This window comes from Pan paniscus, chromosome 1 (genome assembly GCF_029289425.2).
Source record: "Pan paniscus chromosome 1, NHGRI_mPanPan1-v2.0_pri, whole genome shotgun sequence".
Taxonomy (NCBI): Eukaryota; Metazoa; Chordata; class Mammalia; order Primates; family Hominidae; genus Pan; species Pan paniscus.
The window spans coordinates 13,826,225-13,840,768 of record NC_073249.2 but is presented as its reverse complement, the minus strand read 5'-3'; the positions used below and the strand labels follow the sequence as shown (position 1 = coordinate 13,840,768).

Genomic DNA, 14,544 nt, shown 5'->3' with positions numbered 1-14,544 from the left:
CATGAACTCTGTAGGTGCTATTAATACCCTTGTTTATTGGCTATTCTCCCATCCTAATTCTTCCTAATCACAGTTTAATTTCCTTTTGGTGAATTACCTCTCCCCAGTTGGGCACAGCCAAAGTAACCCATACAGAAGCCAAGGGGTATCAGGACATTGTTATATCTTTCCTCTCAGTGACCTGTACAGTCAAAGGTTGGATACATGACCTAATCTTGGCCAGTTGGACTGTCTCCAAGGAGATTCTTGAGTGGAGAAAACGCTTCACTTATCTGGCAGCATATGTTGGCCAAATGCTACCTGTTGCTGTGGTTCTTTGTCTCAGTTCTTTGTCTTGAACCTGAACCTGGTTCTCCTGCCCTCCTATTGTACTCTGAACTATCTAAAATCCTACTAATAAGTTAGTCAGGCTGGGCGCAGAGGCTCAAGCCTATAATCCCAGCACTTTGGGAGGCTGAGGCAGGCAGATCACCTGAGGTCGGGAGTTCAAGACCAGTCTGACCAACATGGAGAAACCCTGTCTCTACTAAAAATATAAAATTAGCCAGATATGGTGGCGCATGCCTATAATCCCAGCTACTCGGGAGGCTAGGGCAGGAGAATCACTTGAACCTGGGAGGGGGAGGTTGCAGTGAGCTGAGATCATGCCACTGCACTCCAGCCTGGGCGACAAGAGCAAAACTCTGTCTCAAATAAATAAATAAATAAATAATAAGTTAGCCAGATCTCCCAGCTACATGAAGACAAAAAGAAAGCACAAGATTCTATAAGAGATTATATAGTAAGTTACTATTTGTGAAAAAAAAAAAAAAAAGGCCAGAAGCGGTGGCTCACGCCTGTAATCCCAGCACTTTGGGAGGCCAAGGTGGGCAAATCACCAGGTCAGGAGTTTGAGACCAGCCTGGCCAACATGGTGAAACCCCATCTCTACTAAAAATACAAAAAAAATAGCCGGGCGTGGTGGCGCGCACCTGTAGTCCCAGCTACTTGGGAGGCTGAGGCAGCAGAATTGCTTGAACCTGGGAGGCAGAGGTTGCAGTGAGCCAAGATTGCACCACTGCACTCCAGCCTGAGAAACAGACCAAGACACTGTCTCAAAAACAAACAAACAAACAAACAAACAAAAGAAAGAAAGAAGGAAGGAAGGAAGGAAAAAGCCAGGCATGGTGGCTCACGCCTGTAATCCCAGCACTTTGGGAGGCCAAGGTGGGCAGATCACGAGGTCAGGAGTTCGAGACCAGCCTGACCAATATGGTGAAACCATGTCTCTACTAAAAATACAAAAATTAGCCAGGCGTGATGGCTAACACCTGTAATCCCAGCTACTCAGGAGGCTGAGGGAAGAGAATTGCTTGAACCCGGGAGGCAGAAGTTGCAGTGAGCCGAGAATGTGCCACTGCACTCCAGCCTGGGAGACAGAGTAAGATTCCATCTCAAAAAAAAAAAAGAAAAATATTTGCACAAAATATCTAGGGGTAGGACCTGGGAGACAGAGGACTAGGAGGTGGGAGGAGCAAGAGAGACTTCTCACTGTATACCTATTTATTACTTTTCATTTTTTGGAAGCATGTGAACATGTCATCTATTCAAATATTGAAATTTAAAAAATAAAGGCACCAGTAAATGAGAAAACCAACAATAAATGCTAAGCAGATAATTTCAAGAGTGGCTACTTACATTGGGTATCCGGGGAAGACCTCTGAGGGAGTAGCATTTAAGCTGAGCTCTGAATGATAAGAAATTAGCTATACCACAATCCTAGTAGAGAACATTTGAAACCAAAGGAATAACCAACAAAGGTCATAAGGTGGGAAAGAATGGTGCCAATATGTACAAAGCAACATAGGTATTAGATTGTGTAGGAATTTGTAAATCATAGAAAGGACTTTAGGTTGGGTGTTTTTTTTGTTTTTTGTTTGTTTGTTTGTTTGTTTGTTTGTTTTTTGAGATGAAGTCTCGCTCTTGTCCCCCAGGCTGGAGTGCAGTGGCGCGATCTCGGCTCACTGCGACCTCTGCCTCCTGGGTTCAAGCGATTCTCCTGCCTCAGCCTCCCAAGTAGCTGGGATTACAGGCACCTGCCACCACACCCGGCTACTTTTTATATTTTTAGTAGAGACGGGGTTTCACTATATTGGCTAGGCTGGTCTCAAACTCCTGACCCCAGGTGATCCACCTCCCTCGGCCTCCCGAAGTGCTGGGATTACAGGCATGAGCCACTGCGCCCAGCTAGACTTTAGGTTTTAAAACTAACTGCAACTTGAAGCCGATGGATGGTTTTAAGAAAATGAGTAAGGCCAGGTGCCGTGGCTCACGCCTGTAATCCCAGCACTTTGGGAGGCCAAGGTGGGTGGACCACCTGAGGTCATGAGTTTGACACCTGAGGTCATGAGTTCGAGACCAGCATGACCAACATAGTGAAACCTCATCCCTACTAAAAATACAAAATTAGCTGGCCGTGGTAGCACATGCCTGTAATCCCAGAAACTTGGGAGGCTGAGGCAGGAGAATCACTTGAACCCAGGAGGCAGAGGTTGCAGTGAGGCAAGATTGCGCCATTGCACTCCAGCCTGGGCAATAAGAGTGAAACTCCATCTCAAAAAAGGAAAAAAAAAAGAAGGGGAGTAAAGGCCAGGCGCAGTGGCTCACACCTGTAATTCCAGCACTTTGGGAGGCTGAGGCAGGCGGATCATGAGGTCAGGAGTTCGAGACCAGCCTGGCTAACATGGTGAAACCCTGTCTCTACTAAAAATACAAAAAATTAGCCAGGTGTGGTGGCGTGCGCCTGTAATCTCAGCTACTCGGGAGGCTGAGGCAGGAGAATTGCTTGAACCCAGGAGGCGGAAGTTGCAGTGAGCTAAGATTGCGCCATTGTACTCCAGCCTGGGTGACAGAGCAAGACTCTGTCAAAAAAAAAAAAAAAAAAAAAAAAAGAAAGAAAAGAAGAGAGAAAAGAAAAGAAAAAAGAAGGGGAGTAACTAGATCTGAATTACCTTTATAAAAGATCATCCTGGCATCTGAGTGGATGATGGACTACAGAGAGTCAGAAGAGGAGGTAAGGAAACCAATTAGGAGGGTGTTTGAGTGTCCAGTGAGAGATGGTGGTAGCAGAGAACATGGTATGAAGTAGTTGAATTGGGGATTATTTATAAAGTGGAGTTTATATGAATTACTGGTGGATAGGATGTAGAGTTAATGGAAAGAGGAGTCAAGGATGGTCTTTAGATTTTTTATAAGAAACTGAGTAGATGGTGATAAATCATAAATCAGACTTAGGAAGACAGGGAAAGGGTAGGTATTAGGGGGAAATTAGAGCTGCCTATCAAGCATCCAGGAGGAAATGTCACTGCATGCACAGGCTAGATTCAGGGGAGATTCAAGCAAGGCTGAAGTTAGATTTGTGGATCATTGGTGATCACTTAAGCCCAGGATTGGATAGGTTACCTAGAGATATTGTGTAAGAAAGAAAAGAAGGGGCCTCAGCACTGATCCTGGCATGCCACGTATAGGAGTATTTTTTTCTTTTCTTTTTTGAGATGGAGTTTCGCTCTTGTTGCCCAGGCTGGATTGCAATGGCACGATCTCAGCTCACCACAACCACCGCCTCCCGGGTTCAAGCAATTCTCCTGCCTCAGACTCCTGAGTAGCTGGGATTACAGGCATGTGCCACCATGCCCGGCTAATTTTTTGTATTTTTAGTAGAGACAGGGTTTCTCCATGTTATCAGGCTGGTCTCGAACTCCTGACCTCAGGTGGTCCACCCGCCTCAGCCTCCGAAAGTGCTGGGATTACAGGCGTGAGCCCCTGCGCCCAGGTTTTCTTTTTTTTTTGAAACAGCTTTGCCTAGGCAAGATGGCTCCCATGCTGGTAATTCCAGCACTTTGGGATGCCAAAGAGGGAAGGATAGCTTGAGCCCAGGAGTTCAAGACCAGACTGGGCAACATAGTGAGACCTTGTCTCTAAATAAATAAATAAAAGCCAGGCATAATGATGCACACCTGTGGTCCCAGCTACTTGAAGGCCAAAGCGGGAAGATTGCTTGAGGTCAGGAGATGGAGACCACCCTGGGCAATATAGTGAGACCTTGTCTCTACATAAAAAATTTTAAAATTAGCCAAGCGTGATGGCAAGTGCCTATAGTCCCAGCTACTCGGGAGGCTGAGGTGGGAAGATTGCTTGAGCCCAGGAGGTTGAGGTTGCAGTGAGCCAAAATTACAACACTGCATTCCAGCCTGGGCAACAGGGCAAGACACTGGCTCCAGAAAAAAAAAAAGGTTGGATCTGCTGGCTCACACTTGTAATCCCAGCATTTTGGGAGGCCGAGGCGGGTAGATCACCTGAGGTCAGGAGTTTGAGACCAAAAAATAATAATAATGATAAATAAATAAATAAATAAATAAATAAATAAAAGAAAAAAACAGACAAAAAAAGAGTTCAAGACTAGCCTGGCCAACATGGTGACATGGTAAAACCCTGTCTCTACTAAAAATACAAAAGTTTGCCAGGGGCTGGGGACAGTAGCTCATGCCTGTAATTCTAGCACTTTGAGAGGCTGAGGTGGGTGAACCACTTGAGGTCAGGAGTTCGAGACCAGCCTGGCCAACATGGTGAAACCCCACCTCTACTAAAAATACAAAAATTAGTCAGGTGTGGTGGTGCATGCCTGTAGTCCCAGCTATTTGGGAGGCTGAGGCAGGGGAATTACTTGAACCCAGGAGGTGGAGGTTACAGTGAGCCAAGATCGAGCCACTGCACCCCAGCCTGGGCTACGGAGCGAGACTCCATCTCAAAAAAAAAAAAAAAAAGTTAGCCAAGCATGGTGGCACACACCTGTAATCCCAGCTATTCAGGAGGCTGAGGCACAAGAATGGCTTGAACCCAGGAGGTGAAGGTTGCAGTGAGCCAAGATCGTACCACTGCACTCCTGCCCGGACAACAGAGCGAGACTGTCTCAAAAATAAATAATTAAATAAATAAACCTGCCAATGGCTTCTATGACCCAAAGATGAGATGCCCCTGGCCACCTCTAAAATCTCCTAGAAGCTGATGTAACTATGAGAATTAAAGAGGACCCAAAACTGACTGAGATCAAATTTTCTGCTAGTCTTGCAAGATGGAGGTAGAGGAAGAATATACATTCTCTTCAGGATGCTGGACTGAACGTGTGTTATTTTTTTCTCCCTTTTCAGAGAACACTAAAAGGAAAGTAAAAGAATAAAAAGGTTAATACAGCAAAATATAATTGAGAATGGGAAGGGCTAATTATGGTCCATGTTAGTGAATAAGAAATTTCAGGAAATTTCTTGGCCAGGCATGGTGGCTTATGCTTGTAAAACCAGCACTTTGAGAGGCTTAGGCAGGCAGATCGCTTGAGGTCAGGAGTTCGAAACCAGCCTGGCCAACATGGCAAAACCTCTACTAAAAATGCAAGAAGTAGCCAGGCATGGCGGTGCACACCTGTAATCCCAGCTACTAGGGAGGCTGAGGCGGGAGAATCGCTGGAACCTGGGAAGCCGAGGTTGCAGTGAGCCAAAATTGTGCCACTGCACTCTTGCCTGTGCGACAGAGCAAGACTCTGTCTCACAAAAAGAAAAAAAGAAGAAGAGAGACTAAAATGCAGAGACTGCAAGATTGCCCTTCAAAATGGAAGAGAGAGGCAGAATTGAGTTCTCTGCTTCAGAGTCACAGGCTGCAATCCAGGTGTCAGCCAGGTCTGGGTTCTCCTCAGAGGCTCTAGCAGGGAAGGATCCAATTTCAGGCTCCCTCGGCTTGGTAGAATTCATTTGCTTTCAGCTGTAGGATTCACAGTAGATTGCTTCCTCGAAGCCAGGAAGAAAGACAGAGACCCACACAGAGAGAGAGGCAGGCTCTAGTGTCAGGCAGCTAACAAGACAGTCTTATAAAAATGTAATCATAGGAATGACATCCCATTATTTTTATCATTGTCTATTGGTTAAAAGGAAGTCACAGACCCTGCCCACACTCAAGGAAAGGGGATTAGGGAATTATACGGGGCTGAATACCCTGAGGCAGGGGTCACGGGGCCACCTTAAAGTCTGTCTCAAGTGGGTATTGTTTTGTTTTGTTTCATTTTGGCATTGGTAAGGAAGAGGGTATCAAAAGGTAGGGGCAGCTGCCTGTACATTGGATGAAAATATGCTGAAATTGATGGGGACGAGTCCAGTCTAACCCCACCCCAACTCTGACTTCAGTCATGCCAAAGAAAGAGATATGGAGATTGGAGCTATTTCCTCACCATTTTGTAACTTAACTGCCTGCAGAGTACTCTGTAGATCTAATGCACAATACAAAAAGATGAAACAATAGAATGCGGAAGGCTGGGTGAGATGGCTCACGCCTGCAATCCCAGCCCTTTGGGAGGACCAGGCTAGCGATCACTTTGAGCTCAGGAGTTCGAGACCAGACTGGGCAACATGGTGAAATCCCGTCTCTACCAAAAAAAAAAAAAAAAAATTAGGCATGGTGGAACATGCCCGTAGTCCCAGCTACTAGGGAGGCTGAAGCTGGAGAATGGCTTGAACCTGGGAGGCAGAGGTTGCAGTGAACTAAGATCATGCCACTTCACTACAGCCTGGGCAATGGAGTGAGACCCTGTCTCAAAAAAAAAAAAAAAAAAAAAGGCCGGGTGTGGTGGCTCACGCCTGTAATCCCACCACTTTGGGAGGCTGAGGCAGGTAGATCACCTGTCAGGAGTTCAAAACCAGCCTGGCCAACACGGCGAAATCCCATGTCTACTAAAAATACAAAAATTAGCTGGGTGTGCTGGTGCGTGCCTGTAATCCCAGCTACACGGGAAGCTGAGGAGTAGAATTGCTTGAACCCGGGAAGTGGAGGTTGCAGTGAGCCAAGATCATGCCACTTCACCCCAGCCTGGGTGACAAAGTGAGACTCCATCTAAAAAAAAAAAAAAATTCAGAAGAGGTTTCGGTTGTATTGGATTGGACTCTTGTATTTATGATCAAGGAAGTTACAGCAAACGGGTAAGAGTTCAGAAAATTTTGGGGGGAGCTGAGATAAGGTGGAGGAAGCCACAGCTTCCAGACGTTAGATGCAAAAATGAAGGGTGATAGGGTTTGGATATTTTTTCCCCCCAAATCTCATGTTGAAATGTAATCTCCAGTGTTGAAAGTAGAGCCTAGTGTGGGAGGTGATTCTATCATAGGGGTGATTCTATCATATTAAACTCATTAATAGTTTGACACCATCCTCTTGGTGATAAGTTAGTTCTCCCTCAGTTAGTTCATGGTAGATCCAGTTATTTAAAAGTATGTGGCACCTCCCCACTAGCTTTCTCTTGCTCTGGCTTTTGCCATGTGACACACCTGCTCCCCCTTCGCCCTCCACCATGATTGTAAGCTTGCTGAGGCCCTCACCAGAAGGATATGCCAGCACCACACTTCTTGTACTGTCCAGAACCGTGAACAAATTAAATCTCTTTTCTTTAGAAATTACCCAGCCTCAAGTATTTATTTGTTTATTTGTGTTTTTTATTTTTTTGAGATGAAGTCTTGCTCAATCACCTAGGCTGGAGCGCAGTGGCATGATCTCGGCTCACTGCAACCTCTGCCTCCCTGGTTCAAGCCATTCTCCTGCCTCAGCCTCTCAAGTAGCTGGGACTACAGATGTGCGCCACCATGCCCGGCTAATTTTTGTGTTTTTAGTAGAGACGGGGTTTCGCCATGTTAGCCAGGCTGGTGTCGAACTCCTGACCTCAGGTGATCAGCCTGCCTCGGCCTCTCAAAGTGCTGGGATGACAGGCGTGAGCCACCATGCCTGGCCAAGTATTTCTTTATAGCAACACAAGAACAGCCTAACACGGAGGGGATGGGTCCTGGACCATTATTTAGAGTCATCCCATTCACCCCTTTCAGTTTCACAACCCATCCAAAATAACCTCTCAGTGTTTTGCTTTTTTTTTTTTTTTTTGAGACAGAGTCTCGCTGTGACGCCCAGGCTGGAGTACAAAGGTGCAGTCTTGGCTCACTGCAACCTCCACCTCCTGGGTCCTGGGTTCAAGGGATTCTCCTGCCCCAGCCTCCTGAGTAGCTGGGACTACAGGTGAGAGCCACCATGCCCAGCTGATTTTTGTATTTTTAGTAGAGATGGGGTTTCACCATATTGACCAGGCTGGTCTCAAACTCCTGACCTCAAGTGATTGGCCTGCCTGGGCCTCCCAAAGTGCTGGAATTACAGATGTGAGCCACCACGCCCGGCTATTTGTTTTTTTTTTTATACTTAGCATAATTATTTTGAGATTCATACATGTTGTTGCATAGATCCTCCATTCACTCCCTTTTATTGTGGAGGAGAATTCCATTTATGAATATATCACAATTTATTCATTCATCTTTTGATAGCCATTTGAATTGTTTCCTGTTTGTTTATCAAAAGTAAAATTACTGGCCGGGTACGGTGGCTCATGCCTGTGATACTAACACTTTGGGAGGCCGAAGCGGGAGGATCGCTTGAGCCCAAAAGTTCAAGACCAGCCTTGACCCCTCCTGGGGTCCCTCACCCTCACTCACAGCTCTACTCTGGTGAGGTGGCTGGTGGGGGAGTTGTATCTGGACCCCCAGTGGGTCCCAAGGGGTTAGGGGCTGCCTCATCCACTGGGGCCCCTGGTAGGAATAAGCAGCACCCCGCATGCACTACCCCCATTTCAGTATCAAGCTCGGGTTGGTGGTGCTCCCCCTACAAAGATGTCTAACACTCCAATGGGTGATGGGAACCTATCCTCTGCTTCACCACCAACCACCTTCCCCCATGTGGCACCAAACCTGCCTCCCCCATCTGCCCAAGCCCCCTCAACAATGCATCAGCAGCTGGCCATGGTGGCTCACGACTGTAGTCCCAGCAGTTTGGGAGGACAACACAGGAGGATCACTTGAGGTCAGCAGTTCGAGACCAGCCTGGCCAACATGGTGAAACCCCGTCTCTACTAAAAATATAAAAATAGTCGGGCGTGGTGGTGCGCATTCGTAGCCCCAGCTACTCGGGAGGCTGAGGCAGGAGAATCGCTTGAACTCAGGAGGCAGAGGCTGCAGTGAGCCAAGATAGTGCCACCGCTCTCCAGCCTGAGATACAAATCTAGAATCTGTCTCACAGAAAGCAAAACAAACAAAAAACCCCAGCACATCAGCTTCTCCTCCAGGCCCGGGGCCCCTGCCCTGTGGCACAGGGAGAGAGCATCTGTCCTCTCCCTGTGCCACAGGGCAGGGAATGGGAGGGTTTCCTCCTGGCCCAGAGAACGACTTGACTCTGGCTCCCGCAGCCCACCCTCTGCCCCCGCTCCCTGCTTCCTCTTCTTCCGCCCCACTGAGGTTTCTTTACTCATGCTCTAGTAGCAGCTCTGTGGCAGCCTCCTCTTCCAGTTCTTCCTCCTCCTCCTCTGCCTCCCAGTACCCTGCTTCCCAGGCATTGCCCAGGTATCCCCACTCCTTCCCTCTTGCAACAAGCCTCTCTGTCCCCAATCAGCCCCCCAAGTATACTCAATCTTCTCTTCCAGCCCAGGCTGTGTAGAGCCAGGGTCCCCCACAACCTCCTATGGCGGCCTCTTAGGCTTCCTCCTTCTCCTGGAGGCCAATCCACTGCCCACATCACCCCCGACACATCACCATCACCACCAGCAGCAACACTGTGGAAGCTCCAGGCCCCCTCCACCTGGAGCATTTCCCCACCACCTGGAGAGCTGTAGCCACATAGCCCCATACCATGCACACTCTATTTTTTTTTTTTTTTTTGAGACGGAGTTTCACTTTTGTCACCCAGGTTGGAGTGCAGTAGTGGCACTATCTTGGCTCACTGCAACCTCCACCTCCTAGGTTCAAGTGATTCTTCTGCCTCAGCCTCCCAAGTTCCTGGGATTACAGGCGCTCACTACCACAGTGGCTAATTTTTGTATTTTTAGTAAAGACAGGGTTTCACCATGTTGGCCAGGCTGGTCATGAACTCCTGACCTCAGGTGATCCGCCCGCCTCGGCCTCCCAAAGTGCTGGGATTACAGGTGTGAGCCACAGCGCCCGGCCAATGCACACTCTTATGCCATGTGTTCCTCCCTGGGGTCTCTTTGACTCTATCCATCAGGGCCAGCATACCTGGCCCCATCTCACAGCCAGATGTCCTACAGCCAAGCAGGCCCCAATTGCCCCCTACCTCCCACGGTCTCTTCTTCTCTTTTTGTCCTCCTCTCAAGGGTCCTACCCACTTTCACACACCTCCCAGGGCCCCTACCTCTTCCCGCTGGTGCCTACGGGCACCACCTCCTTGGCTGCCCTTTCCACTGCCATTGCTATTGTGGCTTCCTCACCAGCAGACTACAAAACAGCCTACTTGCCTGGGCCCACACCATAGGGAGAGAAAGCTGCATCCCCAGGGACTAGAAGACAGGCCACACAGATACAAGCCAGGGTGCCTCTCTCCATTTGAAGGGGACCCCATTGGGTCAAACCAGTCTTGCCCACTGTGGGACCTGCCACTTGTGAGCCCTCAGGTGTCATCTCTGCCACCACCACCTGTGGCCCCTGCCTCAGGGTTACCCCTAAGCACCAGACAGATCAAACAGGAGCTTGCTGAGGAGTATGAGACCACTAAGAGTCCAGTGCCCCCAGCCTGCAGCCCCCACCTCCTCCTAAGGTGGTGGTAGTCCTTTCCAGCCATGCCAGTCAGTCAGCCAGGTGAGTGGGTACGGGAGGGTGCGCCTGGAAGGGGGTTATGAAGGGGCGACAGAGAGTGGCACAAGAGGGGCCTTCTGTTTATGTGGTGGTTTTTGTTGTTGTTGTTGTGTTTTTTTTTTTGAGATGGTTTCGCTCTTGTTGCCCAGGCTGGAGTGCAATGGCGCGATCTTGGCCCACTGCAATCTCCGCCTCCTGGGTTCAAGCGATTCTGCTGCCTCAGCCTCCCAAGTAGCTAGGATTACAGGCATGTGCCACCACACCTGGCTAACTTTGTATTTTTAGTAGAGACAGGGTTTCTCTATGTTGATCAGGCTGGTCTTGAACTCCCAACCTCAGGTGATCCACCCACCTCAGCCTCCAAAGCGCTGGGATTACAAGCGTGAGCCACCATGCCCAGCCTATGTGGTGTTTTTTACCTTATTTTTTATTGAGACAGGGTCTTGCTCTGTCACCCAGGCTGGAAGGCTGGAGAGCAGTGGTGTGATCATGGCTCACTGCAACCGTGAACTCCTGGGCTCAAGTGATCCTCCCACCTCAGCGTACACGCCTGGAGCTGGGATGACAGGCACAGGTAGGAGCAACTGGCTAATTTTTTTATTTATATTTTTTGTAGAGATTAAGTTTCTCCATGTTGCCCAGATGGTCTTGAACTCCTGGCCTCCAGTGATCCACCTGCCTTGGCCTCCCAAAGTGCTGGGATTACAGGCGTAAGCCACCACTCCTGGCCTATGCGGTGTTTCTTTTTCTTTTCTTTTTCTTTTTTTTTTTTTTGAGAAGGAGTCTCGCTCTGTCGCCCAGGTTGGAGTGCAGTGGCATGATCTCGGCTCACTGCAAGCTCCGCCTCCCAGGTTCATGCCATTTTCCTGCCTCAGCCTCCTGAGCAGCTGGGACTACAGGCACCCACTACCACGCCCAGCTAATTTTTGTGTTTTTAGTAGAGACGGGGTTTCACCATGTTAGCCAGGATGGTCTCGATCTCCTGACCTCGTGATCCGCCCACCTCAGCCTCCCAAAGTGCTGGGATTACAGGTGTGAGCCACCGTGCCCGGCCCTACGTGGTGTTTTTTAACCGCTAATGCTATTTCAGTGAAAGGGATTTATAAACAGATGCCTGGTTGTTTTAATTTCCTCTGGAAAAAACTTCTTTAAAATGTCATAATGCCAGGGCCCCTCACCCTGCCTTATCTTGCACCCCAAAGCCTTCCTGCTCCAGGCCTGAAGGCGGTTGATACCTGGGCTTTCCTACAACTCAAGGACTTTGTAGCCTGCACAGGGTCTGCTCTTTCTCTGTCGGTGACACACAGGCTCTTAGCAGCTTCCAGATTGGTGACAATCTGGAAGGCCCCTCCTCTTCTACTCTCTGTCGCCCCTTTGTAACGTCCCTTCCAGGACCACCCACTCATACCTGCCCACGTGGCCTACTGACTGGTATGGTTGGGCACCACTACCAATTTAGGAGGGGGCGAGGGCTGCAAGCTGGGAGCACTGGCCTCTGGGGGTCTCATACTCCTCAGCCAGCTCCTGTTTGATCTGTCTGGCATGTATTTATTTATTTACTTATTTTATTTGTTCCATTTTATTTTATTTTTATTTATTTATTTATTTTTTTGAGACGGAGTCACTCTGTCGCCAGGCTGGAGTGCAGTGGCACTCTGGGCTCAACCTCCGCTTCCTGGGTTCAAGCGATTCTCCTGCCTCAGCCTCATAAGTATCTGGGATTACAGGCACGTGCCACCATGCCCAACTAATTTGTTATTATTATTATTATTATTATTATTATTATTATTGAGATGAATGTTCGCTCTTGTTGCCCAGGCTGGAGCGCAATGGTGCAATCTCTGCTCTCTGCAACCTCTGCCTCCCAGGTTCAAGCCATTCTCCTGCCTCAGCCTCCAGAGTAGCTGGGATTACAGGCGCCTGCCACCAAGCCTGGCTAATTTTTGTATTTTTAGTAGAGATGGCGTTTCACCATGTTGGTCAGGCTGGTCTTGAACTCCTGACCTCAGGTGATCCACCTGCCTCAGCCTCCCAAAGTGCTGGGATTACAGGCGTGAGCCACCACGCCCAACTAACTTTTGTTAGTAGAGACGGGGTTTCATCATGTTGGCCAGGCTGGTCTCGAACTCCTGACCTCAGGTAATCCACCTGCCTTGGCCTCACAAAGTGCTGGGATTACAGACGTGAGCCCCTGTGCCCCACCCTGTGGGGCTTTTTGAAGCTGCAGCTGTGCCCCGCTAACTGGGGTCCGGTGGTTACAGGTTGCTTTGGCCGCCCACTGGCAGGATCTGAGCACGTGCTGCCTCCGCCCCGGATGGGTTCAAGAAACACCTGAGCGTGGCTTCAATGCGCAGGTGCAGCGGCTTGTACTTGAGGCCTCTGAAAGTTGCCACGTGGGCCAAGAAGTGAGTGGACCCAGTGGAGGAGATGCGGTGACAGGAGGAGTAGCGTGCCCAGGCAGAGACAGGGAAGATCAGTGGGAACTTGAGGAGCAGGGGCCAAAGCGCCATGAGGTAAGTGCCTCAAGAGATGTGCCTAACTTGGCTGGGCGTCATGGCTCATGCCTGTAATCCCAGCACTTTGGGAAGCTGAGGTGGGTGGATCACCTGAGGTCAGGAGTTCCAGACCAGCCTGACCAGTATGGTGAAACCCTGTCTGTACTAAAAATACAAAAATTAGTTGGGCTTGGTGGGACATGCCTGTAATCCCAGCTACTCTGGAGGCTGAGGCAGGAGAATCGCTTCAACCCGAGAGGCAGAGGTTGCAGTGAGCCAAGATCGCACCACTGCACTCTGGCCTGGGCAACAGAGTGAGACTCCATCTCAAAATAAATAAATAAACAAACAAACAAATAAATAAATAAAAGAGATGTGCCTAACGTAAAAAAAAAAAGCCAAGCTGTTTTCCAGAATGTTTGTGCCATGTTACATTCCCAACAACATGAGAGGTCCGAACAATATGAGTATTCCAGTTCCTCCAAATCCTTGCCAACACTTAATATGATCAATCTTCCTACTTTTTAATTTTCATTTTATTTTCAGACAGGGTCTCTGTCTGTCACCCAGGCTGGAGTGCAGTGTCACAATCACAGCTCACTGAGCTCAAGTGATCCTTTCTCTTCAGCCACCTGAGTAGCTGGGACTACAGGCTCATGCCAACCATGCCTGGCTAATATATATATATAATATAATATATAATATATAACACATATATCACATATTATATATAATATATGACACATATATCACATATTATATATAATATATAACATATACAACATATAAAATATTACATATTATATAACATACATATTACATATATAATATATCATATATTATATATGATATATCATATATTATATAATGTATCATATATTATATATGATATATCACATATTATATAATGTATCATATATATTATATGTATATATACTATATGTAATATAATGTATCATATATAATTATATAATATATCATATATTATATGATATATCATATTGTAATATATTATATATGATATATCATATATTATATTATATATTATTATATATAATATATGATATATCATATATAATATATTACATATCATATATAATATATTATGATATAATATATCATATATAATATATTATGATATATTATATGACTTTTTTTGTAGAGAATATATATATTTATATATTTATATATATTTTTGTAGAGAATATATATAAATATATATTTTTATAATATAAAATATAAAAATATAAAATATATATATTTTTTTTCTAGAGAAGGGGTCTCTATGTTGCCCAGGCTGGTCTCCAACTCCTGGGCTCAAGTGAACCTCCCAAAGTGTGGAGATTACAGGCATGAGCCAC

At 47.2% G+C, this 14,544-nt stretch overlaps 1 protein-coding gene across 5 annotated transcripts in view; it reads left to right on the top strand.

Moving 5' to 3' along the window:
- The window catches only part of TBCE (tubulin folding cofactor E), a 127,598-nt gene that overhangs the window by 16,007 nt on the left and 97,047 nt on the right, over positions 1-14,544 (top strand). The window contains exons 1-2 of one of the 5 annotated variants that reach the window (XM_063595534.1): positions 10,004-11,262; positions 12,950-13,201. The exons of 1 other annotated variant lie outside the window; for it this stretch is intronic. The gene's annotated coding sequence lies outside the window, so the exon portion shown is untranslated. Of the gene's footprint in view, positions 1-10,003; positions 11,263-12,920; positions 13,202-14,544 lie in introns of those variants that run through there. 3 more of the 5 variants (XM_055099979.2, XM_063595546.1, XM_055100072.2) reach the window with 3 other exon arrangements.